General features: G+C 40.5%; 1 long non-coding RNA gene across 2 annotated transcripts in view; it reads left to right on the forward strand.

The window, feature by feature from the left end:
- LOC126335189 (uncharacterized) overlaps positions 1 to 24,972 on the forward strand; it is a 201,188-nt gene that overhangs the window by 65,033 nt on the left and 111,183 nt on the right. For both annotated transcript variants that reach the window (XR_007564823.1, XR_007564824.1), the window contains one exon: positions 5,718 to 6,086. This is a non-coding gene — a long non-coding RNA (uncharacterized LOC126335189). The remainder of the gene's footprint in view (positions 1 to 5,717; positions 6,087 to 24,972) is intronic.

The raw sequence follows: 24,972 nt of genomic DNA on the forward strand, positions 1-24,972 counted from the left end.
TTGAAACACAGCTGTCACAGTTCAGCATTAATATGACCAGCACTGTTACAACACAGAAATTGTGTGTGTCCAGTGCTTCACTTGCTCAGTGCTAATGTGCCAGTTAGATCAGAGAAGTGATCCTCATATTGGTTTGGTCTGAAGTCATTCATAGTTGGCTCTGGGAGTAATTCTGAGTTTAGTTTTTAGGCTTTGTATCATACTCATTGCTTACCATCAAAATATCTCGTGAAGAGACCAAGAGGATAAAATCAGAGAGATTAGAGCCCACACAGAGGCATACCAACAATCCTTCTTTCCATGAACAATACGAGACTGGAATAGAAGGGAGAACCAATAGAAGTACTCAAGGTACCCTCTGCCACACACCGTCAGGTGGCATGCGGAGTATGGATGTAGATGTAGATGTAGATGTAGAAGGTAAGTAATGGATTCTTACATGGGACAAAAAATACAGATTATTGTTTAGTTGGAAAAAAAATTACATGTTCAAATCTAGTGGTGGGTGTTAAACATCATCTGAAATTGTTCAAATGCTTTCTCCAAAAATTATTTTGAGCAGTTCAGCAGCTCACTTGAAGAGTAAATGGTTGTGAAAATGTACTTGACCTCATAGCAACAAATAATCCTGAGCAAATTTGGAGCGTCATGATAGACACAGGGATTAGTAACCACAAGGTCACTGTAGTGACACTGAGTACTGTAACTGATGTATTGGTAGATGAGGTGGCCTAGTAAAGACAATATCTACAAAAAGGTGACACATTAATAAGATTATTTACAATATTCACACGTAATAATTTAGATGTGCATAACTTAGTATAGCTATGAGGTCCTTTTGTGGTGCTGGTACCTGATGGAAATGAAGTCTTGAATGCTGATACAATTAGATAAGTCACTGACAGTATAATTTTGTCACTTCCGTCTTCCGTCAAAGGTCGACACATGTGTAGATTCACTGAGTAAGTGGCAAAGTTGTTAGTGCAGCTGCTTAAAAAGGTGTGCCAGTCAATCAGAGTCACAGTCAGTGCAGTCATATCAGTTCAGTATCCTCTGGTGACATGTAGGCATGGCACCCCCATTGAATACAGGGAGCAACAGAAGAGCAAGCTCACCGTGGCACGCTGGTGGGAAGCTTAAAAGTGCTGTCTCCCATGTAGCTGTTAGCAGCATGCAACATGCCAGGTGCAGTCAGCGAAGACCTTGTCAATACTCCATAACATCCATACCCATCAAAAATAAATGCGACATAGATATTTTTTTTAATTTGAAAAAATAAAAAAAAATCTTTGCTTGCTTCCTTCCTTAGAGACAGTCTTTACTCTTCCCAACCTACTATGGAAGCATAGCCCAGATTTGGCTTAAACTCAAAGAAATAGCATTGATGGCAATTGAGAGATTTATAGTAGATAAATTAATAAGAGAGGAAAATAATCCCTCATTGTACACAGTCATGCCAGAACATTATTTCTGAAGCAATGAAAAAAGCACGTAAAATTTAAAAGAATGCAGAACCTCCCAGGTTGACAATGTTTTACAGAAGCTGGTAGTTTAGCACAGACTTCTATGTGAGATGCTTTTAATGGTTTGCACAACTGAAATTCTTGAAATCTGTATAAAACTCTGAGAGATTGTGGTCCTATGTAAAGTTCACCAGCACAAGACGCAATGAGTACTTTTGCTGCACAATAGTGATAGTGTCACTAAAGCGGAATTACTATATATGGTTTCCCAAAATTCCTTCACCAAAAAACACCAAGTAAATATTCCAGAATTGGAATCAAGAAAGGCTGCCAACATAACTTAGAAGCAGATATGCTCAGTGTAGCGAAGAAAGTCAAATTACATAATAAAGGCAAGTCTTCTGGTCCAGGTAATATATCAGTTAGGTTCCTTTCAGAGTATGCTCACATAATAGTGTCATACATAGCAATTATATACAACTGCTCACTCAATTAAATATTTTTACCTGAAGGGTGGAAAGTTGCACAAGTCACACCAATATACAAGGAAAAAATTAGAGTAATCCACTGAATTATGGACTCATGTCACTGATGTCTTATTTGCTGTAGGGTTTTGGAACATGTAGTGTGTTCAAACATTATAAATTATCTCAGAGAAAAGATCTATTGATGCATAGTCAGCACAGATTTAGAAAATATTGTACTTGTGTTACATAACTAGCTCTTTAACAATATTATTAGAAGGAAAGTCACTACTCTAAAAACTGATCCCAATGTTATAATTCTAGCTACGGACAAAGGCTCCACCACTTTTGTTTTGAACCACAAGGATTACCTGGCCGCCAGCTGTCAGATACACCTACAAACCTTGCCACAGTGATCCCATTCCAGTAATCCAGCAGGATCTCCAATCACTACTCAAATCCTGAAACCCATCCCAGAACCTCTAGCTGGAGTCCTTGTCTCTAGTCACCCCTACCGCTCCCCACACTCCTACCTTCTACATGCTTCCTAAAGTCCATAAACCTAACCACCCAGGACGCCCCATTGTGGCCTGTTACTCAGCCCCCACTGAGAGAATCTGTGCTCTTGTAGACCAACACCTTCAACTTATTACCTCGAACCTACCCTCCTATATAAAAGATACCAACCATTTCCTCCACTGACTCTCCTCAGTTCCTGTCCCTTTACCACACGTTGCCCTACTCGTCACTATTGATGCCACCTCCCTGTACACTAACATTCCTAATGCCCATGGCCTTACTGCTATTGAACACTATCTTTCCCAACATCTGACAGATTCCAAACCAACAACCTCCTTTCTAGTCACCATGACCAACTATATCCTCACCCACAATTAGTTTTCCTTTGAAGGCATTACCTACAAACAAATCCAGGGTATGGCTATGGCCACCCACATGGCACCATTTTATTCCAACCCATTCATTGGCCATCTAGTGGAATCCTTCCTAAAAACCCAGAATCCTAAACCCCTCACTTGGTTCAGATTCCTCAATGACATCTTTGCTATCTGGATCGAAGGTGAGGACACCCTATCGACATTCCTCCAGAACCTCAACAACTTCTCCCCCATTTGCTTCATCTGGTCATACTCAACCCAACAAGTCACCTTTCGAGATGTTGACTTCCACCTCAAAGATGGCTACACCAGTACCTCTGTCCATATCAAACCTACTAACACCACCAGCAGTATCTCCACTTCGACAGCTGCCACCCGTTCCATACCAAGAAGTCCCTTCCATACAGCTTAGCCATCTGGGGTCATCACATCTGCAGTGACGAGCAGTCCCTCTCAAAATATACTGAGGGTCTCACTGAAGCCTTCACTGACTGTAATTATCCTCCCAACCTTGTACAAAAACAAACCTCCTGTGCCTTATCTTTCCAGTCTCCCAACACCTCCCAAAGTCCCACCGTCCGGCCACAGAGAATAATTCCCCTTGTAACTCAGTACCACCCAGGACTGGAGCAACTGAATCACATTCTCCATCAGGGTTTCGATTACCTCTCATCATGCCCTGAAATGAGAAATGTTCTGCCCACTATCCTTCCCACCCCTTCCACTGTGGTATTCCGCCAAACCTTCGCAATATACTCGTCCGTCCTTACACAACCCCTGCTCCCAATCCCTTACCTCATGGTTCATACCCCTGTAATAGACTTAGATGCAAGACCTGTCTCATACATCCTCCCACCACCGCCTATTCCAGTCCAGTCACTAACTTTCCCTGTGAAACCAGACATGTGGTCTACAAGCTAAGCTGCAACCACTGTGCTGCATTCTATGTAGGCATGACAACCAACAAGCTGCCTGTCTGCATGAATGGCCACCAACAAACTGTGGCCAAGAAACAAGTGGTGGGAGACACCTTGTGCCATATGGACCCTTCCCACCACCACCACCTTTTCTGAATTGCACAGGTGGGAGCTTTCCCTGCAATACATTCTACATTCCCATAACCCTCCTAGCCTCAACCTTCGTTAGTCACTGTTCTCACCCATCCAGCCCCCTCCCTGTTCCCATTCCAGCACTACACAGCATCATTCCACCACCACACCCAGTCTTTTTATTTCTCTCCTTTTCTGCTACTTCGTCCCCTCCCTACTTCTCCCCTGCCCACCATCTAACCTGCAGCACTTCACTGTCCACCACCCCCACCATACTATCCCTAGCCCTCCTGTCCCCAGGCTCCTCCTTACTCCCACCCAGTCGCCACTCCCATCATGCACTGGTGCTGCTGCTCACAGTGTGGTAATGCCTGAGACTGCATTTGTGTGTGTGTGTGTGTGTGTGTGTGTGTGTGTGTGTGTGTGTGTGTGGTGTTGACAAAGGCCTTAATGGCCAAAAACTTTACTTGTGAGAGATTTTGTTGTGCCTATCTGCAACTCAGCATCTCCTCTATATGGTGAATAACAACTTTCCTTCTCCTAATATTGTTACATTCCATCCTGGATTTTCCATTGTTTGATTTAACTAGCTGTTTATTTTCATGATGTAGGACCTTAGATTGATTCAATATTTCTTGACTTCCAGAATGGTTCTGATATTGTTCCTCACAAGTGGCCTCTAATCAGATTTCATACGTATGAAGTATCATCTCAGTTGGGCAACTGGATTAGTGATTTCCTCTAAGAGAGGCCACAGTTTGTAGTCACTGATAGAAAGTCATTCAGTTAAACAGAAGTGATGTCTTGTCTTGCGCAAGGAAGTGATATAGTCCCTCTGCTGCTCCTGATCTATATAAAAGATTTGAGAGACAATCTGAGCAGCCCTTTTCGATTGTTTGCAGGTGATGCTGTCATATACTGTATAGTAAAGCCATCAGAAGATCAAGACCAATTGCAAAATGATTCAGATGCATGTGTATGGTGGGAAAAGTGGCAATCGATGCTAAATCATGAAAAGTGTGAGGTCATCAACATATGTACTAAAAGAAATTCATTAAATTTCAGTTAAAAGGCTAACCGCACAGATCTAAAGGCTGTCAATTCAAGTAAATACTGAGGAATTACAATTACAAAAAACTTATATTAGAATGATCACATAGATCATGTGTGAGTAAGGTGAACCAAAGACTGCGTTTTATTGGCAGAACACTTAGAGGATACAACAATTCACTAAAGATACTGCCTACACTACACTTGTCCATCCTTTGCTGGAATTTGCTGTGTGGTATGGGATCATTACCAGATAGGTATGATAGAAGACATCAAGAAAGTTCAAAGAAGAACAGCTTGTTTTGTATTATTGATAAATAGTGAAGAATGTCTCATGGATATGGTATGCAAGCCGGGATGCCAGTCGTTAAAATAAGAGTTTTTTGTTGCGGTGATATCTTTTCATGAAATTTGAAGCTTCCTTTTCTAAATTTGAAGATATTTTGTTGATGCCACCTACAGAGGAGGAAATAATTATCATAATAACCCAGAAAGATTTAGTGTTCACTTTTTCCATGGGCTATTTGAGAGTGGAAAGGTAGAGAAAAAGTGAGAAAATGGTTAGATGAACACACTGCCAGACAATTAAGTTTGAATTACAGAGTAATCATGTTCATGAATAAATAGATGTAGATGTAGATGTAGATTAAAGGAAGACTTCATGCATCACCGGAAGCTGTTGTAATGATAATTATTTCCAAACATTTCGTTTTGGAGGTTCCAGGGTAATATTATTGTGTCATCTAAGTCAGAGTTGTATTCTTTTGAAAATAATGGATGACAATTTATTTACAGGATGACAGCCCCATTCATCAGTGCTTAAGGGTCCAAAATTGGTTCGAAGGCCAACAAAGAATAAAACTTATGCCTTTCGTGCCTAGGTCACCTGATCTCAACCCAATGGAAAATATGTGGGCTGGGTTACAAGGTCACTACCACCTGACTCTATCAACACTGAAGACCTTTTGACTAATATTGAAAATGTGTGATGGAAAATAAATGATCTGCCCATGTTGTCAAGGCAGTTAGCATTATCTATGCCAAGACGCCTTCGGGCAGTCCTACAGAGAATAGGTGGTTGGATTTGCTGTTGACAAACAAAATGATGGTCGCTGTGTTTAAAGTTTATGTAGCTACCTACATAAGCACGCAGTCTCTCTTATGGTAAGTATTTATGAAATATTGCTTTCTAACAACTCTCTGGCCATAAAGTCATACAGCTTGCAGGTCATTTCCTACTCTCAGATAATAGGAAACTTTTGTTCCAGCTTCTGGAACTATTGGTCAGATGTCTTACAGAGGATAGTTGGAGTTGCCAACTAATGACATGTATCACAGTGAAATGTGTGTCAGCTACTGGTTCAGTCTGTGTCTGGCTGACCTCTTTCATGCACTGCATCAATTTATCAGTTTCATGCACTGCATCAATTTATCAGTTTCATGCACTGCATCAATTTATCAGTTTCATGCACTGCATCAATTTATCAGTTTCAGAATGGCACTAGTCCTTCTTGACAAGTGAGAGCAATCAGATTTACTTTTATTAAAGGAAGAATGAAACCAATTGTTTAGCTGGTTTCATGATAGCCTAAAATTCATTCAAACCTAAAATTCATTCTAAAGGTAATGAAAAATTGTACATTAAATTAACTATTTTCAATGAGATTAGCATATCTAGCAATGGATGAAGAATTTGGGCATGTGCTGACATTGAATATATCAACAAATGGATTAACTCATTCTCAGTGTGTGGTTTATGGTGCTACAGACATGTGTAACATTTGGCAGCATTTTAAAAATTCTTCTTAGTGCATCAAGTACCTTTAAGAAAGTTTTGGTATCGGAAAGATTATGATTGTATGGCTTTCATCTTGACTGCAAGAAGTTTATCTTCACCACTTCAGTAAAGTAATTTCTGGGTCACAAAAATGACTCCAGTGACATACAAAAATCAGACGAGCGTAGTGCTACAGCTGACCACAAAAGAAGAATTACAGCAGGTCCCAGGCAAAGCTTTGTTCTGTAATCCCTTTATCCTGGAATTAGCAACAGGAATCTGCCCACTGAGATATGAAATTCTTACATGGAGAACTGCAGAAAGAGCATACAATAACATTGAGAATATACTGATTGCTTCACAAGTTTTGATACATTATGATCCTGTACTCGTATTGGTTATAGCAATGGATGCAAGTAAGATAGAACTGGGTGCTGCTTTGCCATATTGATGTAGGGAGGGTCAAGAACACCTGATAGACTTCATCAGTTGTACATAAACAGTTACTTAACAGCAATATTCTCAGACTGACAAAGAGACATTCGCTGTTGTGGAGACTGTAAAAATATAGATGCCCATTATTGTATATTGATAGTGCCTCTTGCACAAATTGTATATCAGTAAAAATCATTACATTTATTATGATGCATGGTTGAGTTGCATAGCAAACTGTGCTGATTACCTTTCTCACTTCCATGTTTAATACAGAAGTCTAACTGACAAAGTGCACCACAAATGCAGAATTTTTTTTCTCTCAGGTGCCATTAACAAAACCAGCAGAAGCTGTCAGTAAATTATAATTACAGAAAAAATATCTCAGGATAAATTTGGTCAATTTGTGCTAAATCTGACAATTGCCAGTACGAGTAAAATATGTGGCTCAGGAGATACAGAAAGACCAAGATTTGGGGAGAACAATATAACTTCTGAAGACAGGTAATGACTTAGCACACACTGGATACAAGACACCGGAAGCTAGGTATACATTAGTAGCTTACTGCTTACTGTTTGAGTACCATGTTGTCATTCCAACTACAATACAGGAGGCAATCCCAAATGATCTTCATGCAGCTCATGTAGGAATTCTTAAAATGAAGAGCATTGCTCTTTTCTTTCTTTACTGGCCTGGTATCAGTGTAGTTATTGAACAAGTTGTCATATCGTGTATCATCGGTGATAGACACATACATTCTCCTCCACAATTTCAAGATAATCATTCAGAATATCCTAAATGGCCATACTGCAACACTGGACAACATCTTCACTTCATATTTGGTTCCTGTCACATTTGTGACAGATAATGGAACACAATTTACAGCCGTAGAATTAAAGACAAATGAAACAGAAGGAAATTTCACAAAAGTACAGAACCCTACCATCTAGCAACAAATGGCTAAGCGGAATGTTGTGTACAGACAATTAAAGAAGCTCTTTGTACTGTATTGGCAATGTCAGGATCATTACAAGCAAATTTAAATAGATTTCTTCAGCAGTACAGACAAAGCTGCACATTCTGGAGAACAATAAACCACTAGTCACAGACTGTGGTGCCCTCTATACACTAGCATTGTGAACCACTCCAGCAAGTCACTCTGAGTGCCCATGTTTGTTGTATTGAGTATAATGTGAGAAGTTATTGCACCTTGGGTGTTTTGTTTTTACTTCTAATTGTATTTTTATACATTTCTGATCTGAAGATAACATAGTTATTAACTTGGCCTCCACTCAACATCGTTGCTGGTTGAATAGTATTTGTAAGAATAATTTGGCACATTACACTTCCCAAATTCTGAAGCCAAGATGGCAAAAACAGGTTCTCCAAAGGTGGCTTACTTGTGTTACTGTGTAAGTTATTAAAATTTGTTGTCAATCCTATTGTGGTTATATAGCTTCTCTTATTGTCCAGCAATGGGTGTGTTGTGCACTGCTTAACAATTTTGAACATAACCATCTTCATCTTTAACAGTTAATGATATTGGAAGCAATGTATTCCAACTAGTAGACGCACATTACATTATCCCTTATTTGTATCAAACAGCATTGCCCCTAGCAAATCAACATTCTTGGTCTTTTAATATTAGCAAGTCCACTAGGACCAACATCAACTGTGATTTTGCACCTTAAGTGAATATTCACAACTTTTTTATGTGGCTGCTGCTCACTGCAAACATTACAACAGGAAGATTATGATTGTATGCAAACGCTGCTCTTAAATTTCATCATTCACATTTGTAATAGTTGAAAAATTGAACTTAACAGAGATAACTTTACATTTACACTTCTTAAAATATTTGAATGGTATTTTCTTACATCATAATTAATAGTAATTTACAAAACATTTCATGCACATTGGCATGTACATAAAAATGAAAACTTAACAAGGGCAAGGTAGACTGATCAGCTGGAACATTATGACCATCTTCCTAATAGCCCGTATGTTCACTTCTGGCACTGATAACAGTGGCAATGAGTGATGACGTGGAAGCAGTGGCCTTCTTAGGTTGCTGGAGGGAGTTGGTATCACATCTGAATACACAAGTAACCTAATTCCCGTAAATTCTGGAGAAGGAGGTCATGAGCTCTGACACCACATTCAGTCACATCCCAAGAGTGTTCAAATGGTTTCAGATCTGGCGAGTTGGGGGACCACGACATTAACTGGAACTCGCCACTGTGTTCTTCAAACCATTCCATCATCCTCCTCTCCTGGCTTTGTGGTATGGCTCATCTTGTTGAAAAATGTCATTGCCTTCTGGAAACTCAGGAAACTTGGTCATCATAAGGGGTATATGTGGTTTGCAACCAGTGTATGATACTCCATGGCCATCATGGTGCCTTGCACAAGCTCTACTGGACCCATGAATGCCCACATGAATGTTCCCCAGAACATAATGGAGCTGCTGCCAGCTTGTCTCTGTCCTTCAGTACAGGTGTCAAGGAGCTGTTCCTCTCAAAGATGATGGTTTGGCACCCTCACATCGGCATGATGAAGAAGGTACTGGGATTCATCGGACCGTGCGATGCTCAGCCACTGCACCAACATCCAGTGCTGATGGTCACATGCCCATTTCAATCATAGTTGCCAGTATCATTGTTTTAACATTGGCACGTGCTTGGGTTGTTGAGAGCAGGAATGTTCGGTGCACTGTGTGTTCAGACACACCGGTAGTCTGCCCAGCATTAAAGTCTGATATTAGTTCTCCTACAGTTCACCATCTACCCAGTCTATGGCATAAAACATCTGTAATGAGGAGTGGCTACCCAACCCCATAACATCTGGATGCAGTTACACTTTGGCTTCACTATGTATTGCAGAAACTCACCACATCACTCCTCACACCCAGTACGTCGTGCAGTTTCCAAAATGCTCATGTCGAGCTTCCAGGCCATGGCAGTCTGCCCTCGGTCAAACTTGGATAGATTGCACGCCTTCCCAGTTCTACACGCAGACAGCACAGTCATACTACATACACCACGCATGTGACTGACTAGCAGTCATTCCTCACCAGGTGACACTACTGTCATCTGGACAGGTTTATATTGATAGTAGGTCAGTGGTCGTAATGTTAATATAGATAGACTTTTTAGATTACAAAAAAAGGCAGTAAGAATGGTAGCCAAGGTAAAGAATAGATAGCCTTATAGAGACATCTTTAGAAAATATAAAATTCTTACGGTGCACTCCATGTATATACTGCAGACAGTCATATTCATGAAACAAAGTCCTGAATTTAATATGAGAAACAGTAATGTACACAACTATGATACACGGGGAAGGGAAAATTTTCATAGAATTGTGACCAATAAAAAGGCAACGGACCACAGCCCACACAGAATGGGAGCAATTTTCTACAATGCACTACACTGTGAACTCAAGAAAGTAAATCTAAATATGCTAAAGAGTAGACTGAAGCAATTATTAATAGAGAAGTGTCGTTACTCTATAGAGGACTTTAAGCTGTAGTGCCATCTTGAAAAAAAAGTGTATATAGACAATGTCTCCGGTCTATCAGTGGTATGAAAGAATGTTATTATACACTGTATTATGTGTACTGTATTATTATAAATATAAGCTAAATTGTAGTGCCCTTTTGAAAAATAATGTGTACAGACATGTGTCTGATCCATATGTTGTTATGAAAGAATGTAAATATTTTACTGTATATGTGTAATATAATCTAAATTTTCCTGACAATGTCTGAAAACTTTTTGTTATATGGACAGAAAATAAATAAATAAATAAATAAATGTTCTGGCTGATCATTGTATCTACTGAGCAGAGTAGTGAGCAATGGGAAAGACCTGCTCAATTCAGTTTATTGCTACAGATTTCAGACCTGTTATCTGGAAACTCTATACAGGTCATACATATTTAGTAATCATGGTCATGGTTACATACTATGTTTTACATTATGTATGTAGTCATGAACTATGTTAACAGCAACCATTGGTAATATTAATGTAGAAATTCTTCTAAATTGCTCAGAGCTAAGTACGAAATTCCCCAGATTAGAACCAGAACACATGAATAAAACTTCACTACCACCAACTCAAGTAGAAATTTGTAGTCACATTCAAAAAAACTCAAAAATAATAACTCATCAGAAGAAGATGGAATTGTAGTTGAACTGCATTTTTCCAAAGTACTTAAAATAAATTTGGCCAACAGAAGATATTCCAGAGGATTGGAAATGTGCACTAATTCATCCATTGCACAAAAGAGAGAGAGACCAGATGTAAACAACTACAGAAGCATTTCAATTCTGCTGGTCATTTACAAAATTTTATATGTGTGTCTTCCAAAGAGGGCACAAGAACAAATGGAACACACAATTTCAGATTACCAAGCAGGCTTTTGACCTAATAGATTGTTCGTGGAACATGTAACATGCCGGGCTGATACCTTGTATTAGTGCCACTTAAAGTTCACATCACAACCGGATGTATTGGAACATTTCCTCGCCCAGTAGAGAGTGCGCAGTGTTCCTGGCCTACCTCTCTTTGCTTATTCAATATTGTCTTCTCGGTAGCTGCATCCATCACACCTAAATCACACTGCAATTAAGAAACCAGGATCCTAGATTATGTTTTCCAAAATCAAAAGTCAAGACCATATTCATTGTTTAACACTTATGGCAACCACAGTGCGATTTATTTGTTATCACTCACACACACAATATTCAAGTGACCAGGCCTCTTACACTTAATAATCGTCACATTAGGTAGGTCAAAAACTTCCAGTCTTAAACAATGTTCACAATACGCATTAAATGTTCAAAGCCGAATACAATTACACTTTTTTTGGTACCGGCCGGAAAAGTTAAGCTCCTGTTTTGAATATTATCACATAACATTCTGGCACCGACTTGCCGCACTTTCGCTCCATGAGAAGCTGACGGAGAACTAACTGAGAACTGCACCAGCTCGGACCTTATATAGACAAGTGCTTTAATATTTTACTATTTCTGCTAATATATTATAGTTTATAATTTCCCAAGGTTAAAATGATCCTTTCTAATTGTTTTTGAAGTTAACTATTGGGTTTTATTATTTAAATAACATGAGTGAGCTGTATCAATTTAAATACGCAGAACTAACTTATGCATCCGCAGTGGGAATTCCCAACTTATAACCATGGCAGCCCTTTTGAACAATAATTTTTACTTATTCAAATTTACTTACTTCTTAATTAATGCACTTACAAAGTTGAGACTGGAGTCATTTTACGTAAAAAAATAAAAGTAGCAAAAGTATCAAAACAAATCTCGGAATTATTTAGTAGTTTGGTCACAATTGGCACTGAAAGTCATACAGGCTACAGATTGCAAGTCTTAATATCTATTTAACTAATATACTTTAGGTTAATTTAAACACTTTGCTGGAATCAGTAAAATTTAGGCTTTCTTTTGGATGCAGTCTTATAGCTGAATTCGATCTATTAGCTCACTCGAATTTTATTTAATATGTATTGCAATATATACGTCATTGTTCATAACTTTTAATATGATGCATTTCCAATAAAACTAATTAGCTCATTACTTTCAGAATAGACATTAGAATGTAATGAAATAACAGATTTTACTAGGGGAATTTTATTTAAACTATTTCTGTATTCTGTGCTATGAGGCTGAAGGCCACAGAATCTGTAGTCGGAATCTGAGTAGTGAAAACAAAACAAAAAAATAAAAGTTCATTGCTTAACTATGTTATTGAAGGAGTGTAAAACCAAAACAGGATAGCAGTGGGCAACCCTGCTTTGTTACAAACAGATCTTTAATTTTAAAACTATTTTTAAAAAATAAGACAGTCAGATCAAAAGCAATAGTTTGCACATTCATTGATTTCTAAAAAACCATACAATTCTATAGATAGATAATCTCTATGCAGTATTCTAGAAGAACGCGCACTAGACACCAAAACTCAAAAACTGATCTAAAAAACACTAACAGAAACAAAATCAAAAATTAAATTCATGAACGAAGTTTCAGGACCATTCTTAGTTAAAAGAGGAGGAAGACAAGGAGATGGGATCTTACCACTATTATTCAACATAATTTTCCACCAGATAATGAAAGAATGGGAAATGGAACTGACGAAACAAAACTTTTGGAAGCCAATCAAGCTAGGAATATGTCAAAGAAAATTGAACGTTCAATATTTATCATTTGCAGATGACTTAGCGATTCTAATTGACAGTGAAGAAACAGCAGTAAAACCAATCAAGACCCTCAAAGAATGTGCAGAGAAGGTTAGCCTACAAATCTCCTTTGAGAAGACTAAATTCATGTGTTCCAAGTTAGATGTTCCAAAACTTAAAACAAATTGTGGTGAAATGATCAAAGACAAACTGTTTTAGTATCTCAGTGAAATTATTGAACCAACAGGACCAGAAAAAATAGCATGAAAAACAGATTGCAGAAAATCAAGAAAGTGTCTGGACTTGATTAAAATTTGTATAACAGTAATCAAACCAATAGTCACACAAGCAAGTGAAACACTCTCATTGAATTGAAACTATATTTACAAAAAATTAAGAAAGTAGAGAGAAAGATTATTAGAAAAATTCTGGGACCACAGTACATACAAGATGGATGTAGACTGCAGACCATCGAGACAACAGAAAAAGTATCAAGCATCGAAACTGACATCAGAAAGAGACGAATGATGTTCTATGGGCACCTAGACAGATTACCTGGAAACAGACTAATAAAAGTCTTTTGGGCTGGTATCAATACCTTGGATAACTGAAGTTAAGAAGGGTTTGACAAAAGCAAAAATTGAGGTAACAAACGCATCAGACAGGGATACATTCAGAAGCAAAATTGAAAAGTGGAAATTTACTCCAGAGATGGAACCAAAACCATACCAACCAAAGTGGACTAAAGACAGAAAGAAGGCTTTCAGGGAGAAAATGAAGAAATATTGGAAAACTAAGAAGAACCCTAAGAAAGACTGAAAATCACCTGCTTATTGTTCTGCAACAGAAACATTCGCTAATAATAATTAACTCAAGTTCCTAATTAATAATTTCCACTTTACGTTACTAGATATTTTACTGGCAGCCTCAGAGAAACTAAAGGTTTGCCAACTATTTCTAAACTTATTCTTACTACACTGCTCCACATCACCCATATTGGTATCTGCATTCGTTGGCAGTTCTCAAGTCGGTGCATACTCACGTGAGTAGCCGTAGCATTCTTTCTTTTAATTTTATTTTCCTTAGTTTCCTTTAATTAAATTTATATGTGCCTAACATTATATATAATTGAGGAAATGTTTTCTTGTGGTCTGTTGACATCTGCTGTGGTCCATCAGCTGTGTTACTCCGAAACTTCACGACAGATTGGAACATGGCCAAAGCATTGTTGGCAAACAAAAACCGAAGGAAGCTGCAATGAGCATGAGAGATCTATGTGTGAAGCATTTAACATATTTGGCACTGAAATTCTCTCTACCGATCTGACAAAAAATAATAAGGGGTTTTAGTCTTATGTCAAGTCAGAGGGAAAATGGATGAAAGCCATCTATCCAGTCACTCAGCGATCATACTAATACTGAAATGCAGAATGACAGAAAGAAGGCTGGAGTATTAAATTTGCTTTCAGCAGTTGTAACTGTGATTCCTCCTTTCAGTTGTCACATGAATATCAAAATGATAGATATCAAGCTAAGAGATCAGGGATAGAAAATAAATTAAAATCACTCATAAGTGATAATGTTGTGACATTCGCCTGCTTTACTTCTTCATTGATAGTCCTGTTGTGATTCGCCGATCTTTCAAAGTGCTGCTGCGAAGTTACGTGCATCCTCTACATGCGGTGCTGTCTGCCAGCCATGCAGCAGCAGCACCACCTAAGCGGCCAGCCAGCCAGCGGCCACTAGACTTGGACTCAGTTATGATTTGACTGTTAAAGTGTACACACGTCTTACTCTGTTTACTTGATCTGTGACTTTCATGTATTCTGTCTTCCTTGAAATATAGTTGTTCAACTTGAAGTTATTACAATTGGCGACGAGGTAGTGATTTTTCTTTTCCATCGTTGGCCCACATGTTTCCATGGCTACTTTAGAGCCACTATTGCAAGGTCTCACAGAACACCAAATGCTTCTCACGAATGGGATTCATGATTTCGTCGCAGCATCAAATGCAGGGCATCTCTCGTCATTGTCTCTACCTACTTTTCCTCCTCACAATGAGACAGCGGAAGACTGATCTGATTACGAAAAACATCTTCGACAGCACTTCTTAGCATTTCATGTCGCGGACGAACAAACATGTAAGTCTCTGTTCCTTTCATGGATTTCACCTCAAATGTATTGGTTGTTGTCACAGTTGGCCCCTTTGAAATATCCTGCATCTTTGTCCTTTGCTGAAATGTGCTCACTTCTGTCCGTCTGTTTTCAAAAGCAAATGCATGTGGTAGCCTCTCGTGTTGCCTTTTATCATTGTCACAAACAACTGAATCAATCCTATCGCGCTTGTGCTGCTGAACTTCAAGGCCTCAGTAGAAAGTGACAATTTGTTACTGAAGTTCACAAAGAATCCTACGCCGATTCCATGGTATGGGATGCTATTATCTGATCAACGCCTGACAAAGAAGTTAGGCAACGCGCCCTTCAGTTGGCAAATCCAACTCTAGATGAAGTCCTATCCATTGCTCAGTCTTGAAATTTCTCGTGCAGCTGGAGTGCAAATAGAGGCATGGGGCGACGTTGGGGAAATACAACCTCTGTGCGATGTTGATGAAGTGTGTGGTGTGTCTCCACCGGCCGACGTGGCCGCAGTATGCTCCCGCATCCTCGGCCTAACTGTAAACAAACCTCTAAGAAACTGCAGCAAAACCCACGGCAACTTCCTTCATGTCCATGGTGTTTTATGAACATTCACAAGAAAATTGTCCACAATGTTGGGCTGTGTGTCACAAATGCAAAAAAAAAGGGTCATGTGTCATCCGTTTGCAAATCCAACCGCATACATGATGTTCATGAACATGAACGCAGATTCTGATTCTGTGTTGTCTGTCAATTGTACTTCTTCCCTTTCACGGAAGTTATTCCTCACTGTCCAAATACTTGGTCAAGATATTCGCATGCAGGTGTATACTGGTTCTGCTGCCACTATAATCAATTCTCAGACATATCTTCAGTTGGGTTGTCCAATCCTGTCACCTGTCACTAGGCAATTACGGACTTACAATAAACAGAAGATTTCTCTCTTGGGACAATTTGATGCTGAGGTATCTTACAAATCTGTCGTTCGCACTGTTCCTATATTTGTGGTTGACCATAGTAACGTGGAGAATCTTTTTGGTTTCGATGCCTTTCACGTTTTTGGGTTCTCCATAGATGACTCTATCAATATCATCTCTCATGCTATTCCTTATGCTCAGTTGGATTCCTTGTCGACGACATTTTTGTCCCTTTTTTCTCCTGGATTAGGCCATGCAAACGACTTTGAAGCTCATATCACACTCAAACCCACTGCTCGGCCTAAGTTTTTTCGGGCTCATCCCATTCCTGTGGCCGTTCGTGATCAGGTCAAACAGGAGCTGAATCATCTCACTGCTTCAGGGGTTTTGCTTCCTGTCACTTCCAGTGAGAGGTCCTCTCCTGTCATTGTCGTTGCTAAGCCAAATGGTGATATTCGTCTCTGTGGCGATTTCAAAGCCACTGTAAATGCTCAAAGCCTTATCGACACTTACCCTATGCCTCGACCTGAAGAACTGTTGACTAAACTTGCTGGAGGCCAGTATTTTTCTATACTTGACCTGTCAGAAGCTTATCTTCAACTTCCTCTCGATGCTGCTTCTCGCCAGCGTCTGCTCCTTAACGTGCCTTTTGGCCTCTATCAATACAAACGATTGCCTTTCGGGGTTGCCAGTGCCCCTGCTCTTTTTCAGCGATTCTTGGAACAATTATTGCTCACTGTCCCTGGGTGTATAAATTATCAGGACGACATTGTTGTCACTGGCTCCACCACTGACGAACATCTTCAAAATCTCCGCACACTTTTTCATGTCTTACAGACTGCCAGTCTTAGTGTAATCTTCAGAAATCAAAATTTTGTCAGGCATCTATCACGTACTTGGGGTTTCAACTCTCTCGGGATGGTATTCATCCCCTGTCGCTACAATCAGTGCCCTTCCTCACCCAACATCTGTTAAGGAACTGCAGGCCTTCTTGGGGAAAATAGCATACTATCACAAGTTTTAACTGTCTGCTGCTTTGGTGGCTCAGCCGTTGCATCACTTGTTGCATAAAAGCGTGCCTTTTCACTGGTCCGCGTCATGCGATGCGGCTTTCCAGAAATTGAAGACTATACTGAAACAGGCCCCATGCCTGGCTACTTATCGACCTGGCCAACATCTTGTTCTTGCCAAGGATGCCTCTCAATACGGGGTCAGTGCAGTCATTGCGCACTGTTTTTCTGACGGTTCTGAACAACCCATTGCTTATGCCTCCAAAGGGCTCACGGATGCCCAACAAAAGTATTCTCAAATTGAAAAAGAAGCTTTGGCCATTATTTATTCTCTTCATAAGTTTGGTTTTTTTTTCTCTATGAATCCAAATTTCATCTTGTTGTAGATCACAAACCACTAGTTTCCTTGTTTCATCCATCAACGTCACTTACCGACAAGGCTGCACACCGCCTCCAGCATTGGGCTCTTCACTTGTCTCGTTTAAATTATGAGATACATTTCTGGCCGACGGCTCAACATGTGGATGTTGATGCACTGTCTTGCCTTCCCATGGGTCCTGATCTGGCATTCGATAGGGACGAACTTTTGTGTTTCCACCTGGATGTTGCCGAGCAGCTGGTTGTGGACGGGTTCCCCATCACCAGGGACCGGCTGGCGGCTGCTATGCATTCTGACCCTACCCTTTCCCAGGTTTTACGCTGTATTCAGAAGGGCTGGCCAGATCGTCCATCAGCTAAGACTTCTGATCCATTGCAGAACTACTATGCTTTGCGTTACCGCCTCACGGCCAGGGATGGTGTTATCCTCCTTTCAACCAAAAATACTTCGCCGCATGTTGTGGTACCTGTGTCTTTGTGTGCTTCAGTCTTGTGCCTCCTTCATCAAGGCACTGGGGTGTGTCTCGCACAAAATCTCTGGCGTGCTGTCATGTGTACTGGCCTGACATCGATTCTGAAATCCCACACATGGTCGCTGCCTGTGGCCCTTGTGCGTCACAGGCCACCGCCCCAAAGTCATCTTTGTCACCGTGGCCTTCGCCTGAGTAGCCCTGGGAGCATACTCATGCTGACTTCGCGGGACCTTTTTTAGGTACTTATTGGCTTCTCATTATTGACACCTACTCTAAGTTTCCTTTCATTGTGCGTAGCACGTTGCCTACCACCATGGCAACCACCAGTGCTCTAGCTCGCATTTTCTCTTTGGAAGGCCTTCCCTCTACTCTTGTTACTGATAATGGTCCACAATTTGCCTCTTCCAATTTTGCGGATTTTTTTGCCCGTCATGCATGTCACGGCCCCTTCGTTCCATCCACAGTCAAACGGTGAGGCTGAACGACTGGTCCGCACATTTAAGGCTCAGATGAGGAACCTCCTGACTTCTTCTGCTGATGATGCGCTTCTCCAGTTTCTGGCTTCTTACCGCTTCACCCCCATGGGCGACCACAGCCCAGCTGAGCTCTTACATGACCGACACCCCCGCACGCTACTTCATCTTCTGCGGCCTTCCACCTCATAGCCGCGGGTGCGTTTGCTTGGCCGGTTCACCGCCGACGACCTTGTATGGGCACGGGGATATGGCAGGCGGCCAAAATGGAGTCCTGGTCGCATCTTATGACACCGTGGCTGACGCCTGTATGAAATCCAGATGGACACGGGTGTTGCAGTGCGTCATTCGGACCAGCTTCGGCCTCGTGTGCCGGCAACGCCTGTTCCGGTTGCCTCTACACCACCTCCGTCTCTACCTGACACTCGGGATACTGGGATCCCTCATTACTCACAATGCAGTCCTCTCACCATCATATTGGTACCAGCACAAAAACTGATGCACCAGGAGACATGCCCATGCAGGAACCAGATGACCATCGTCTGTCGGAGCAACTCTACTCGCCTCCTTCTTCTATGGATGCGGACACATTGTCCTTGTCTCCTGTTATAACAACCGGACTTACCGCAATGGGCAGATTGGTGCATGGGGACCCAGCAGATTCGACCCCCATGTCTCCTGTCTTCTCGGGGACACTTCCGTCCGTAAGGGGAGGCCTCCTCCTCGAGACTTTAAGGCCAGTCAAACAACACCTATGGACTTTAGCAATCTACAGGCCACCTCCATCAATACCTGTGCAAAAAATTCGAAGGGGGGAAAGTGTTGTGACTCGCCGATCTTTCAAAGTGCCTCCACACATTTATGCGCGTTCTCTAATTGCGGCGCTGTCTGCCAGCCATGCAGCAGCAATGCCACCTAAGCGGCCAGCCAGCCAGCAGCCACTAGACTTGGACTCAGTTATGATTTGACTGTTAAAGTGTACACACGTCTTACTCTATTTATTTGATCTGTGACTTTCATGTATTGCATCTTTCTTGAAATATATTTGTTCAACTTGAAGTTATGACAAGTCCTCAGTGTCAGTGTACTGCATTGTTATACTGACTGAAAAATGGGGTGGGGGGGGGGGGTGGGGGGGTGGAAGTTCAAACACTGACTACTGTAAATGATGTAGCTGGCAATTGCTTAGTTGCATTTTGCAGTTCTTTACTTTCACTGTTCACAACCCCCCCACTATTATACAATTATATAGCCAGTTCACTATTGGTAAATGTTGATAAGCCTCATTAATAGGTTGCAGGCAAACATCGGCATACTGCTACAGAAGTTTGCTGTTAAACATCTAATAAGGTATGTGTGACAGTATTTCTCAAGTAAATTGAACAGATATTGTCATTAGTTGATCTAACACATGGCCTATTTGTGTTACACTTATTCCACTGTTAAGTTGATACATTGTTGTTACTTCAACCAATACATAATCCCTGTCTAAAAATCGGCCATGGACTGACTGTGTCAGTACCAAAAATTCGCCCTTTATATATCCTCACGGTAATAGGCACTGAAACTACACATTGTTCGATGTTTAAGTTTCAGAAATTACAATTAAAACATAACTCATTCAATTAACTGAATACATAAAAAATTCCTTCTTTTTAACAGTTCATTCTACCACAAAAGTTTGGCCGAATTGTTTGTTTAAATAATTAAATTAACAGATATAGTTATACAAACAATACTTTTGACAAACCTGGTTATTATTTTGGAACTAATTTAGGGCTAGCTTTGCTAACATGTTTTCGAATAAAACCAAATAAATACTTTAAGAATCCTTGTAGTTCTTCTTCCAAAAGTTTATAATTAGTACAGAATTTCTATTTATTTATAAGTCAACAATAGAATTTAAGTCATGAAGCAATTACTGATTTTACCCTATAACAAAGATATTAACTAGGGATGGTCAAAATGAATTAGGAAATTAATTACATACAAAAGGGCTTATCTCACTAGTGGCAAGATAGATACTGCCTACAGGAAAATTAAAGAGACCTTTGGAAAAAAGAGAGCCACTTGTATGAATATCAAGAGCTCAGATGGGAACCCAGTTCTAAGCAAAGAAGGGAAGGCAGAAAGGTGGAAGGAGTACATAGAGGGTCTATACAAGGGCGATGTACTCGAGGACAATATTATGGAAATGGAAGAGGATGAAGGTGAAATGGGAGATACGATACTGCGTGAAGAGTTCAACAGAGCACCGAAAGACCGGAGTAGAAACAAGACCCCAGGAGTAGACAACATTCCATTAGAACTACTAACAGCCTTGGGAGAACCAGTCCTGACAAAACTCTACCATCTGGTGAGCAAGATGTACGAGACAGGCGAAATACCCTCAGACTTCAAAAAGAGTATAATAATTCCAATCCCAAAGAAAGCAGGTGTTGGCAGATGTGAAAATTACTGAACTATCAGTTTAATAAGTCACGGCTGCAAAATACTAACGTGAATTCTTTACAGACGAATGGAAAAACTGGTAGAAGCCGACCTCGGGGAAGATCAGTTTGGATTCCGTAGAAATGTTGGAACATGTGACGCAGTACTGACCTTATAACTTACCTTAGAAGAAAGATTAAGGAAAGGCAAACCTACATTTCTAGCATTTGTAGACTTGGAGAAAGCTTTTGGCAATGTTCACTGGAATACTCTCTTTCAAATTCTAAGGATGGCAGGGGTAAAATACAGAGAGCAAAAGGCTATTTACAATTTGTACAGAAACCAGATGGCAGTTATAAGGGCCGGGGGGCACAAAAGGGAAACAGTGCTTGGGAAGGGAGTGAGACAGGGTTGTAACCTCTCCCCAGTGTTATTCAATCTGTATATTGAGCAAGCAGTAAAGGAACGAAAGAAAAATTCAGAGAATGTGTTAATATCCATGGAGAAGATATAAAAACTTAGGGGTTCGCCAATGACATTGTAATTCTGTCAGAGACAGCAAAGGACTTGGAAGAGCAGTTGAACAGAATGGATAGTGTCGTGAAAGGAGGATATAAGATTAACATCAACAAAAGCAAAACAAGCATAATGGAATGTAGTCTAATTAAGTCGGGTGATGTTGAGGGAATTAGATTAGGAAATGAGACACTTAAAATAGTAAGGGAGTTTTGCTATTTGGGGAGCAAAATAACTGATGATGGTCAAAGTAGAGAGGATATAAAATGTAGACTGGCAATGGCAAGGAAAGCGTTTCTGGTGAAGAGACATTTGTTAACATTAAGTATAGATTTAAGTGTCAGGAAGTCTTTTCTGAAAGCATTTGTATGGAGTGTAGCCATGTATGGAAGTGAAACATGGACGATAAATAGTTTGGACAAGAAGAGAATAGAAGCTTTCGGAATGTGGTGCTACAGAAGAATGCTGAAAATCAGATGAGTAGATCACATAACTAATGAGGAGGTATTGAATAGAATTGGGGAGAAGAGGAGTTTGTGGCACAACTTGACAAGAAGAAAGGACCAGTTGGTAGGACATGTTATGAGGCATCAGGGGATCAAAAATTTATTATTGGAGTGCAGCGTGGAGAGTAAAAATTATAGAGGGACACCAATAGATGAATACACTAAGCAGTTTCAGAAGGATGTAGGTTGCAGTAAGTACTGGGAGACGAAGAAGCTTGCACAGGATAGGGTTGCATGGAGAACTGCATCAAACCACAACCACAACAACAACACAAAACTAAGCGCAAAATTAGAACAGGTGCTATATTCCTTAACACTGAGGTCCAACCTTTCTCTTTTTTGGAAATGCAGATGATACTCATGCATGTTAATCATAATTAGGCAAAAATGAATATAAGGAGGCAGATGGCAAAACAAGAGAGGAAGTCAAGAGGTCCCAGCTTGCTTCGTCACAGTGTGCAAGGAGCTGAGTACTATATGAGTCTACATGTGCTATGTGCAAGAACTTGCCCCTCTTCTACTAGCAGTCTACAATATGTCATTGGCACACAGCATTTCAAGTCATTGAAACAACGAGCAGGTCATTCCTGTTTTCAAGAGGGGTTGTCAACCATTGAAGTCAATGTCATATTGTATTTTGGCACAAATAGTATGAGTTTACAGAACGTTGTTGTTGTGGTCTTTAGTCCTGACACTGGTTTGACGCAGCTCTCCATGCTACTCTATCCTGTGGAAGCTTCTTCATCTCCTAGTACCTACTGCAACCTACATCCTTCTGAATCTGTTTAGTGTATTCATCTCTTGGTCTCCCTCTACAATTTTTACCCTCCACACTGCCCTCCAATACTAAATTGGTGATCTCTTGATGCCTCAGTATACGCCCTACCATCTGATCCCTTCTTCTAGTCAAGTTGTGCCACAATTTTCTCTTCTCTCCAAGTCTAGTCAATACCTCCTCATTAGTTATGTGATCTACCCACCTAATCTTCAGCATTCTTCTGTAGCACCACATTTTGAAAGCTTCTATTCTCTTCTTGTCTAAACTATTTATCGTCCACGTATCGCTTCCATACATGGCTACACACCATACAAATACTTTCAGAAAAGACTTGCTGACACTTAAATCTATGCTCGATGTTAACAAATTTCTCTTCTTCAGAAACACTTTCCTTGCCATTGCCAATCTACATTTTATATCCTCTTTACTTTGACCACCATCAGTTATTTTGCTCCCCAAATAGCAAAACTCATTTACTACTTTAAGTGTCTCATTTCCTAATCTAATTCCTGCAGCATCACCTGATTTAATTTGACTGCATTCCATTATCCTTTTTGCTTTTGTTGATTTTCATCTTATAGCCTCCTTTCAAGACACTGTCCATTCCATTCAGCTGCTCTTCCAGGCCTTTGCTGTTTCTGACAGAATTACAATGTTATCAGCAGATGTCAAAGTTTTTGTTTCTTCTCCATGGATTTTAATTCCTCCTGGCTTTTTACCATTGTTGAACAAGGTTGAGTCTCTCTGCCAGTTGCCCCAGGTGGTCACATACAAACAACTAAGGAGTTATTTAGGAATACTGAACTTTTATGGACAGTACATGTCCCATACAGCTGAAGTTCAGGAGTCACTGACAGCCTTACTAGTGGGCCCAAAGGCTAAAGGCAACTTAACAGTTGCCTGGACAGACAATATGATCACGCCACTTGAGAAGTCTAAAACAAGTAATAGTGGATGCATCATTGTTGGTACATCCTGAGCCAAATGCATTGTTGACTTTGGTAGTAGATGTGAGTCAGATGGCGATAGGCAGTATACTTCAACAATGTGTCAACGAGACCTGGATGCCGTTAGCGTTCTTTTCTAAAGAGCTCACCATCTCGCAGAATAAATGGAGTGAGTTCGACAGTGAATTACTGGCGATGTACCTCTGCCCTCATATTGAAGCTCACACCTTCACAATATTTCCTCATCACAAGCCGCTGACATTCACCTTCCAGCAAAATAACATGAGCTGCTAGCCAAGACAACACAATCAGCTACTACTGCACATAGCATAGTTCACTACAAATGTCCAGCCCATCTCAGGTATGGGCAACGTCATGACTGACTGCTTCTCTCGTGTCAGTACACTATATGGCACTTGCAGAAGCACAGAGGTTGGATCAAGAGATTCAAGACTTCTTACCAGACATGGATCATCATTACAACTACAACTTGTGGACATTCCTGGCACTGGCGAACAACTGTATTGCGATGTGTCCACAGTCAAACCATGTCCATACCTGCCTTTGAACGTCCGTTAGCAAGTGTTCAAATCCCTGCTCAACCTGTGCCACCCAGGTATGAGGTCTAAGTTCTATCTTGCTTTGTGTGGGCAGGGGCAAAGAAGGATTACAGAGAGTGGGCAAAGTGTTGTCTACAATGCCAACACAGAAAAGTTAGCAGGCACATTCATGCACTAGTAGGTAATATCACCAACATCACAGTGTCTTTTACACATGTTCACATTAACACTGTTGGACTGCTATTGCTCTCAAATGGTCACCGTTTCCTGCTCCCCATTGTCAACAGATTCACTCATTGGCCTGAAGCAATTCCGATAGACAATATCCCAACAGAAACCTTGGCACAGGTCTTTGTAACAGACTAGATATCGTGGTTTGGCTGACCTCTCATGTCACATCTGATAGAGGCAGAAAATTTGAGGCTGAATTGTCCCAAAAACAGGCAGCACTTTGTGGAATGATCCATCATCAGATGACCAGCTACTATCCGCGAGCAGCGTGATGGTGGAACA

This window comes from Schistocerca gregaria, chromosome 2 (assembly GCF_023897955.1).
Source record: "Schistocerca gregaria isolate iqSchGreg1 chromosome 2, iqSchGreg1.2, whole genome shotgun sequence".
NCBI lineage: Eukaryota > Metazoa > Arthropoda > Insecta > Orthoptera > Acrididae > Schistocerca > Schistocerca gregaria.